Source organism: Capsicum annuum, chromosome 7 (assembly GCF_002878395.1).
Source record: "Capsicum annuum cultivar UCD-10X-F1 chromosome 7, UCD10Xv1.1, whole genome shotgun sequence".
NCBI classification, from domain to species: domain Eukaryota; kingdom Viridiplantae; phylum Streptophyta; class Magnoliopsida; order Solanales; family Solanaceae; genus Capsicum; species Capsicum annuum.
In genome coordinates, this window is record NC_061117.1 from 201,064,806 (window position 1) to 201,074,644 (window position 9,839).

Below are 9,839 nucleotides of genomic sequence, written 5' to 3' on the forward strand. Positions count from 1 at the left end.
ATAATAATAATAATAATAATAATAATAATAATAATAATAATAATAATCATCATCATCATCTCATTGGTTTCAAATTATTATCTCAGTTCAAATATATATATTATTAGGTAAATATACATCACATTTAAAAAAATAAGGATAAAAAGGAATAATAACAAACTAAACCTTTTTAACAAATTAATATGATATTTGAAATTTAAAATTTGAATTAGAATAGGATTCTATGTTCTTAGTCTCTTTTATATATACTCCTATATCACAAGTTTTATTGGTGAATTTGTTTGCTACATTCTTTAAAATTTTTATTTTAAAAATTATTTTTGATTTAACATTCTTCTTTTTTATATGCAGGAAGGATATAATTTCTTCATCTTCAACTTTCTCTATTATTGTAAACGAAAAGGAACAAGTCTACATCCATTCGCCTCTTACTTCAAATGGTAACACATTTCAAAAGTATTTTTTTAATTATAATGAGTAAAATTTTATATTTTAATGAATTTATGATCTTACTTTTTTCTTTAAAATTAATATTCAAGAAATATTACATACACTATGAAATTAATTTTAATTCTCAGGAAAAGCTAATACTTTTTTTTAATTTGAGTAAAAAAGTTTAAAATTAAATATGAGATAAAATTATATTTCGGTATATGTGAAAGTGTTTTAACTAATTTTAAACAAAGTAAAAATTTTACACAAATTAAATTATTTTGGAGTCTTCTTCTAAGTTTTATTTCATTTATTTTGTTGTGCATCACATAATTTATCTATTTTAATTTTTATATTTTGAGATAAGAGATAAAAAACTCAACTGCATGAAAAAAAAAAATTTAATGTAGAGTTACATTAAAAAAAATTGAGTAAAAAAAAATACACACTGAATTATGTGTGTGTGGGATGGGGGGTTGGTGTAAATCAAATATTATGAATAATATAATTAAAACATTGAAAATATAATAATTATTTTTTACAACTAATGATTTTTTTTTATAGATTTAGTTATAGTAAGGGGGATTGGGGTGGGGGTGTGGTGGGGTTGGGGTTGGGGGATGGGGGGTGGATATGGATATAGATGCGGAGGTTGGGGTAGGAGTGGAAAGTGGGTGGAGTGTAGATTTCTTTTTCTACATTTCATTGAGAAATAAATGAAAGTTGAGCTTTTTTCTAAAGGTGGTATGATTTAGCATATTTGAACATGACATTCCATAATGAAAAGATTAGAAAAAATATTTTAATATCATCCGCGCATCGCGCGGGTACGTATACTAGTTACCTATATAACGACATGTTCACTAGTATTTATCAAAAAATTCAACTATTTTTTAAATTTCAGAAAATCCCAATTTTTAGCCTTTGATGATACATATAAATTATGTTACATACATCCTACAGATGCATGTAATAATTAAACTAATTAGCATATTTTAAGGGATGTAACGGCTAACTAACATTAATATAGCAATTAACCTAACTAATTATGATAAAAACTCAATAAAATCCTATAAAAAATGTAATTTATTTGTTATTCCAACTAAACAAATTGTTTTCCATAATTAGTTTCCAAACTACTTGTACAGTTTTTTTAATTTTTCTTGATTTTGTTATAGCTTTAGCTACCAACTCTTCTACCGTTCTAAATTCTTGAGTTACTCCGTTGTTGTTGTTGGTTGATGATGGAGGTTGTAGTAGAGTTTCCGGCTGCTCCGCCGGAGTCGTTGGCGTCGGAGACCGGTCCTTAACACTTTCAATTTCTATGCAATTGAGCCATTGAGCAAGGTATGTAAAGGTATGCCATTGAGCATTCTTTTAATTTTTTATGTGAAAAGATCGGACAAGAAAGGTATGTATCTTATTTAACGTATCAAAAGTAGTTAATTATCTCGTGTTTAATAGATTATGTATCTAACATAAAATTGATTATTGTTTTACATAACACTTTTGTAGTTATTTTAAGTTAGCCGTTGGCCGAGATATATATTTTACCACGCTTGATACATTTTTCATGTTCTTGTATCTCTGGTAATATGATTGTATATAAATATGTATCCCGTGATGTTTTAGTTTTAGTGATATAAGCATACGAAAGATATGCAGTGTATGTATCTCTCATTATTTTTTGTGCACGATGGTGCAGTTGATGTATCTCTCATTATTTTTTTAAGTGCGTTAAAATACATCTTATTTCATAACAGATTATGAAGTTTTTTTGTATGATTACAACTATGTTCTAAAATGTCATAGGAGAATTGTATATGGACATTTAAAGCATCATGTCGGCGGAGGAATGACCTCTTTAAGTGGATATAGTCATATTAGTTGGAAACTATGTTACTGAAATCTCAAAAACTGATGTCTCGGTCTTGCCGGATCCTTCAAACATGCATGCACCATTTTAAAGAGTCCAAGCAAGCTAAATTATTGGACGCGATTCAACTGAAAGGAAAAGAAAAAAGTTATTTTTGTCTTTTACTTGTACTATACTATTTTCTATTTGTAGAAAGTCTATCTTATTCTTTCTTTTTATATTTTACAAGTTCATCCTATTGTATATGCCCCGAATCCTCCTTGAAATTCAAGGAAGCATTGTTATGTTCTATAGCATGAAAAAACTCACTTAGAATTATAAGATGTCAAAACACTACATGATTTCTATATTGATCCGCTTAAGCTTTGGTGGATAGAGTTATCTGATATCTTTATTGTTGATAAATAGCAGCTATCCCATAAAATATTCATGGTGATTGCAAATTGGATTGAACACTTTTTTCGAGTACAATACTATTTTCTTTTGTAGAAAACTTTTTTTGTTTTTCTTTTTAGTTTTTTCAAGTCCATCATATAGTATATTCACCAATCTTCCTTTAAATTCAAAGAAGCATCGTTCAGTGCTATATCTTTAAAAGACTTACTAAGGATCATAAATTCTCAGAATTTGTAACTTTTTTTTTTCTATTCTATAAACTTTATTACTAAAGAATTTTAATTTCTAATGAATCGTGAGTTTTCTTGCTTAACACTTTGTCAACATTATTTTTGTTGTTCCTCTTGAGTATAGAATTTTTATAGTGCGATACTTGACAATTTGCATAAGGTAGTCAAAGCAGGAGCCTCTCCTTATCAACGTGCATTCAAAATTCTGGATCCGTCTTTGGTCATCTTAGAAGCGAAAGTAGTTTGTTTTCTGAACAGAGTGAAAGTTCATATATAAAGATACTCAAAAAACATACATGAAGGTCATACCCCTCAATTCGAATAAAATTTATGTTAGTAGAATATGTTAATGAAATATGTGTGCATTTTTTTGACATATTCAATAAATCTTTGACTTCTTTCAATACAATAATTTGGTTTAATATAAAGTGTCATAGATCTATAGATCCTTGGTGACATTAGAGGATGATACCTCATCATTACATATATATGGGGAAAACCTACAAAGAAAAATATAGAGAAGTATGAACATCAAGAAAATATATATAGGCAATAACAAAAGATACATACATCTACAATAACACAATACCAGAGATACAAAATGCTTAAATTATATCTATTGTTTTATAGAATATAAAATATGTATCTTTGATATAAATAATTGCATAAAAAAATGTGAGATACGTATAACATACCCCTCATACATAATATGTATCTTTTAAGCTTACTAACATGTATCTTTGGTAAGCTGATTTCACTAAAACTTAAAAACAAGAGTTACATATAAAACGTAAACAGATAACAAGAGATACAAGATATTGCAAAAAGTATCATGTATATCTAAATATGTATTTAAGGCTAAAATTACCCAAATCTAAAATAACAAGAGATACATAAATCCACAATAACACAAAACCAAATATACAAAAGGCTTAAAATGTATCGATTGTTTTACAGAATATGTATCTTTGATATAATTAATTGAATCAAAACAAAAAACAATGTGAGATACATATAAAACACCCTCGTACACAATATGTATCTTTAAACTTACTAACATGTATCTTTGATATGTTTATTTCACTAAAACTTTAAAACACAACAGATACATATAAGAATATAAACAGAGAACAGAAGATACAATAAATTGAAAAAAGTATCTTTAGTGTCTAAATATGTATCTCTGCCTAAAATTGTCTAGATCTGAACATGCAAATATCTTTGGAAGCACATCTATTTATATTAAAAATCAACAGATTCTCTAGAAAAACACAAAAAAACAAAAGGACATTCTCAATTGAACCAACATTTCGTACAGATTCACTCAAAAAAATAAAAAAAAATCGATAGCCAAAATTAGAAGAAATTGAAAAAGATTTTAGGAGAAAAATTTACCTTAATTCAAAATTTTGAATTAGAGGAAAAGATGGGATTGAAACCGGCCCCTGAAATAATGGCATAGAGTAAGGAAAAATCGTTCTTAATTTGGTAAAGTAAGGGCATAGGATGAGGGGGCTTTAACATGTATCTCAACTTTTAGTAAAAGTAGTAAATGTGGGATATATATAATATTTTTAAAGTGGTGGGATTTTTAGCAGTTTAGACACTTAAGTTGTTCTTTTAGGTAATTTTTTCTTAATTTTATTTACCTTTAGCTACTAGGTATTCATCCTAAATCCCCTTGGAAACATATGATCATTGTGAATGAAGCTCGACCTAAAACACTCTTTACACTCTAGGTACAACTTCATGGTTATTTAAATACAATGGACAGATTAAGCAGATAGGGTATTGATGCGGATAAGAAATGCCAATTACAAAACAATGCTCTAGAAACCATAGAGTATTTGCTTCTAGAATGTGTGTTTGCGAGATCCTTAAGAGCTAGAATGCAACAATGTTTAAAGTTTACAAGTATTGGACATACATGGAGTGCCTAGCTTCAGAAGTGGATTTGGGATAAGGCTAAGGGGAAGTCTACCTCAACAAAGATTATGAAAATGGTTTATGTTGAAATGATTCATGTCATCTGGGGAAAGAGAAATGCGTGAATATTTGAGAAAAAGAAGCGAGATATTAACAACATTGCCAGAGAAATTGCGTGCAGTCAAAATATTAGAGCGAGAAACTGGAGAAAATTGAAGGAAATGTGTCTTTTAAGTCTTGAATGAAGGATTGGTGACATTGACCAACTTAAAGGGTCAAACATAATTCGGAAACTTGATTAAGTTAATTGTGGACTTGATTAATATTTTTAGAACTTTCTAATCTTTTTAAAAATACAAATCAACCCACATCCCCATCCTCTCCAAATCATCAACCATATCTCCCCTCTCTCTCTCGACGGCTTCTCTCAACTCTCTCCCAACTAATAGTTCTGCGAAATTTTCTCCTTTAATCCCCAGTGAATTTAACCTCCGGCGATAAATAGTCGGGCGAGTTTCTTTTTGACTTTCAAACATCAATTGACGTGAAGACTTCTCTGACGACAACAACTTCGAGTTCTTCGTAAATTCTAGTTCTTCTTTCACAGGTAAAAAATTATGTCTTTTTAGTTATGAAGAAATAGAGGAACTTGAGCCAACTTCTCTTCTAGTATTGGTTAACAATTTTAATATTTCTTGCTTAAATTTGAAATGTGGACTGAAAAATGCTAATTTCTGGCATTTTTTCTCTACTCTTTCCAGTGTGAAATATAATTTTTTGTTGTTATTGTAGTTCTTGTTGTCGAACTGTTGGTTCGATTTGTTGGTAATTTTTAGTCACCGTTGATGTTCTTAGTATGTGGTATGTGTGTGTGTTGTGTTGGTGTTGCTGGGTTGATTTATTATTTTTCTTGGTAAAAAATGGTATTGCAACAGATTACCCATCTGATGAAATAAATTAACTATTTGATGTAACAGATTAACTATCTAATGCAACAGATTAACCATCTAATCCAACAGATGAAACATCTGATGCAATAGATTAAAAATCTAATGCAACATATGAATAGAACAGATCATTCATCTGTTGTGACAGATGAATCTTCTATTTGGAAGAAATCTAAACAATATTGATCCAACAGATAACTCATTTAGCAATAGATGAGTGATCTGTTTAAACAGATGTGTGGCCTGTTTTTATTATTTCCAACAAATTACTCATCCGCTGTAACGGGTTGCTTATAGCTGCAATAGATATAACCTACCTAGTGCTACAGATGAGAGATATATTTTTATTATTTCCAACGGATTACTCATCCGCTCTGCAATAGGTTGGTTATATGCTGCAACAGGAATCCTACCTGTTGCAACAGATGAGTGATCTGTTTTTATTAATTCCAACGAATTACTCATCCGCTGCAACAGGTTGGTTATATGCTACAACAGATAACTTACCTGGTGCAACAAATAAGCAATCTATTTTTATTTTTTCCAATGAATTACTCATTCGCTGTAATAGGTTGGTTATATAGTGCAACAAACATCCTACCTAGTGTAACAGATGAGTGATCATTTATAATTATTTCCAATGAATTATTCATCCACTGTAATAGATTGGTTATATGCTGCAACAGATATCCTACCTGGTGCAACAGATGAGTGATCTATTATAATTATTTCCAACGGATAACTTATCTACTACAACAAGCTGGTTATATGCTGCAATAGATATCCTACCTGGTGCAATAGATGAGTGCTCTGTTATACTTATTTCCAACAGATTACTCATCCATTGCAACAGATTGGTTATATGTTGTAACAGATAAACTTCTTGGTGCAACAAATGAGTGATCTATTTTTATTGTTTTCCATGGTTTACTCATTCGTTGCAACAGGTTGGTTATATGTTGTAACAGATAACATACCTGGTGCAACAGATATGTGGTCTATTAGAACTGTTATTTTACTGTTGTGCAAATTATATTTTCCGTTATCCTTCTTAACGATGCATTAATTAATTATAATCTATTTTATGTTCCTATTAATTTAAGATAATATGGCTTTCAATAGAAAAAAAACTAAATCAAGTCCAAGTAAAGGAACAAGTGAAGCAGCTAGGCTACATCCACCACTCTATGAGCTTGCTTTACAAGTGCTATCTCAATCAGGAGCAGAAGATAATAAACACGGGGAGGAGAAATATTTCAAAAGAGATGATCCAAATGCTAATATCCCTTCCATCGAAGAGTTGGTGAAAACCTTCAGCATTGATCATTATCCTGTGAGAATGCAGTATGATGGTGCTACAGATTTAATGGGTGATTTCGTGGTTAAGTCAGCCATGGAAAAATCTTTTGATGCCTTCGGAAAAACACTTCGAGAACAAAAATTAGATTCTTATTTCAGGGAAAGCTGCTTTGGGCAATATCTTGATTTGTCAGAGGACAACAATGATCGTTTCCAAATGAAAATAATATATGCTCTTCTCAACCGTAGGTTTATGTATGAAAACAAAGATAAGATGGATGAGCTGTGGATAAATTACTGTGACATGCCTGTTTTTTTTGGTTGGAAGGAGTTTGCCATAGTTAAACTAAAATACCATCCCCTTTCTCCTTCTCAAGTTATACCTACTCTAACCCAAAGAAGCACCTCGCACACCCAAAAAGCAAAGGCAAGTCGAGTGATCGTGATGACCTAGCGTCCATTATATGTCCAACCTTTAAAAACAAAAATTTGATAAAAGCGTTTAAAGGAAAAAGACTTTCAAAGAAGTACAAGAAATTATTGTGCTTGGTTTAGTTTGTACATAATATTCTTTATGCGAGAGACGTTAACAACAACATAAGCCTCGGTTTAATAAATCTCTCTGAGGATCTTGAGGAATTTAACAACTATCCTGGGGGTTATGAAACCTTCAAAATGACTGTCAAATATTTGTTGACTCCATTAACGCCAAAGACAGTCAACTTATATGGCTTTCCATGGGCTTTCATGGTAAATATTTCTTTTATTATGATATGATTCATTTTTTTAATTAAATAATGCTTTTGATTTATTGATGTTATGTTATAGGCTTGGGCATTTGAAGCTATTTCTTATTTGAAATAACAAGTGAACTTCAGGAAGAAGTTTCCTGTCCAAGAATTCTGAGATGGTTGTCGACCAAAATTGATTAAAATACAAAATTTCTTGATCTTTTCAATCCTCCGAAGGAAGCAGTAAGTCTAATTCTAATCAAGTTTTTATTTTAATTAATGATTAATTTAATTGATTTCATCATCATTCTTATATATGTACTGATTTATTTTAGATTGTTCATCTATGGCTTGTTTCGACCAATCGAGAGTTGAAGATGCCATTTTTCTTATTTTACAATTTGTACAAACTTTATCGGACCCTAAGGTCGTTGATAGAATAGAAAGAGAATTGTTTGAAACAACAACCATCACAAGAAAATAATTTTGAAGGGTGGGCTTGTTGTTGTTGTTGATGATGGTAGTGGTAGTAGTAGTGGTGCTGCTGTTGGGGCTAATGATGCTCCTCTTACAGTTTTTGAAACAACAAGCCATTATGATTATGATCATACCGGTTATACAGATTTTACCACTTCTAGCGAATGTTCTGCATGCAAATGTCAAAACTACAAAGTGAAATATGATGGAGTGATTAATGCTATAAATGCACTAACTGCTTCTATAAAAGAAATGATATCTAAGAGGGGTGTCATTCTATCAAAGAGGATTTCATATCCATATACTCAACTAGAGATCAAGGTGGCTAAGAAGAGAAGGATAGATAATTCTTAGGAATCATCAAGCATAAAAAAAAGTAAAATTGCAATGTCTCTGTATTTGTCTTGCACCACTGTTCAATGTACAAAGGCCAAAGAAGAGTAGCATAAGATGAAGAAGGTGAATGTATATCATTTGTTCCAACAAACAAACAAGAACATATCTATTTCAACAGATGATACATCTGCTGAAAATTATCAAACAAATATATACATCTGTTGCAACTGTTGTCTAACCTATTGCATCAAATGCGTTATCTATTGCAATATATGTCTGTTTATTTCAATAAATTAAATAGGTTTTTGTACTATTTTAATTTGTACCAATAGATGAGTCTTATGTTGTAAAAAATGGGTCATCTATTAAAATTATCGTACCGCTCTATTTTACCTGTTTGAATTTATCCCTAAAGATGATCCATCTATTGCAAGAGATAAACAATCTGTTGTATATCTGTCATTAGCACCGATAATTCTGGCTTTTCAGGTGGATGTCACAGTAGAAGCTACTGGTGAAGAGCATAATATCACAATTGATAATCCATCAACTGCGTCTAAAGACAAAGAAAAAGTGAAGCCTAGAAGTTCGGGAGAATGGAAGAATTACCCATTTGAAGGATTCAACATATTGGATGAGGCTCTAAAAAAACTAACAAAGTTGATCAACGACTATTCAGAATGGATTACCGATGGGCTGTTAAAGCATTATGTCGGCAGGTACGTAAATTAATTTTAAAGATATTGATTTATACAATTCTAGTTGTAAAAACATACATGACATTAACACATACAAATCATCATGTAGAAAATAAAATGACGAACACTACAAAGTGAACGAATCGAGTCTTGGTTTTGATATGTTCAACTTTGTTGTTGCACATCTCGGAATGAATAATTGATTTTATTTGATGTCACAACCCCAAACTTGCTGGAATGATGAGGTTTAAATGTCATAAATATTATTATTAATTAATACTTTATTTAATTACATCTGTGTATTAATTTTTTCGTTACGTAATTTGAAATATTTGATAATATTTGCAGCACATCGATGTCACTTTTTCCTATCTCCAAAAGAAGGCTAAGTTGCCAACATAATAACAACACTGATACATGACAGGAAATTGTTTGTACAAAGTTTACATCAATAATGCCTACGATAGGTATTGTCAACAACAATCGGAAGT

The 9,839-nt window shown here is 30.6% G+C and overlaps 1 long non-coding RNA gene across 2 annotated transcripts in view; it reads left to right on the forward strand.

Annotated features, from left to right (window-relative positions):
- LOC107856784 overlaps positions 1 to 2,556 on the forward strand; it is a 6,004-nt gene extending 3,448 nt beyond the window's left edge. The window contains exons 3-5 of one of the 2 annotated variants that reach the window (XR_007057719.1): positions 352 to 440; positions 1,683 to 1,779; positions 2,245 to 2,556. This is a non-coding gene — a long non-coding RNA (uncharacterized LOC107856784). Of the gene's footprint in view, positions 1 to 351; positions 441 to 1,682; positions 1,865 to 2,244 lie in introns of those variants that run through there. The other variant, XR_001670659.2, reaches the window with a different exon arrangement.
- The last annotated feature ends 7,283 nt before the right edge of the window (positions 2,557 to 9,839 follow it).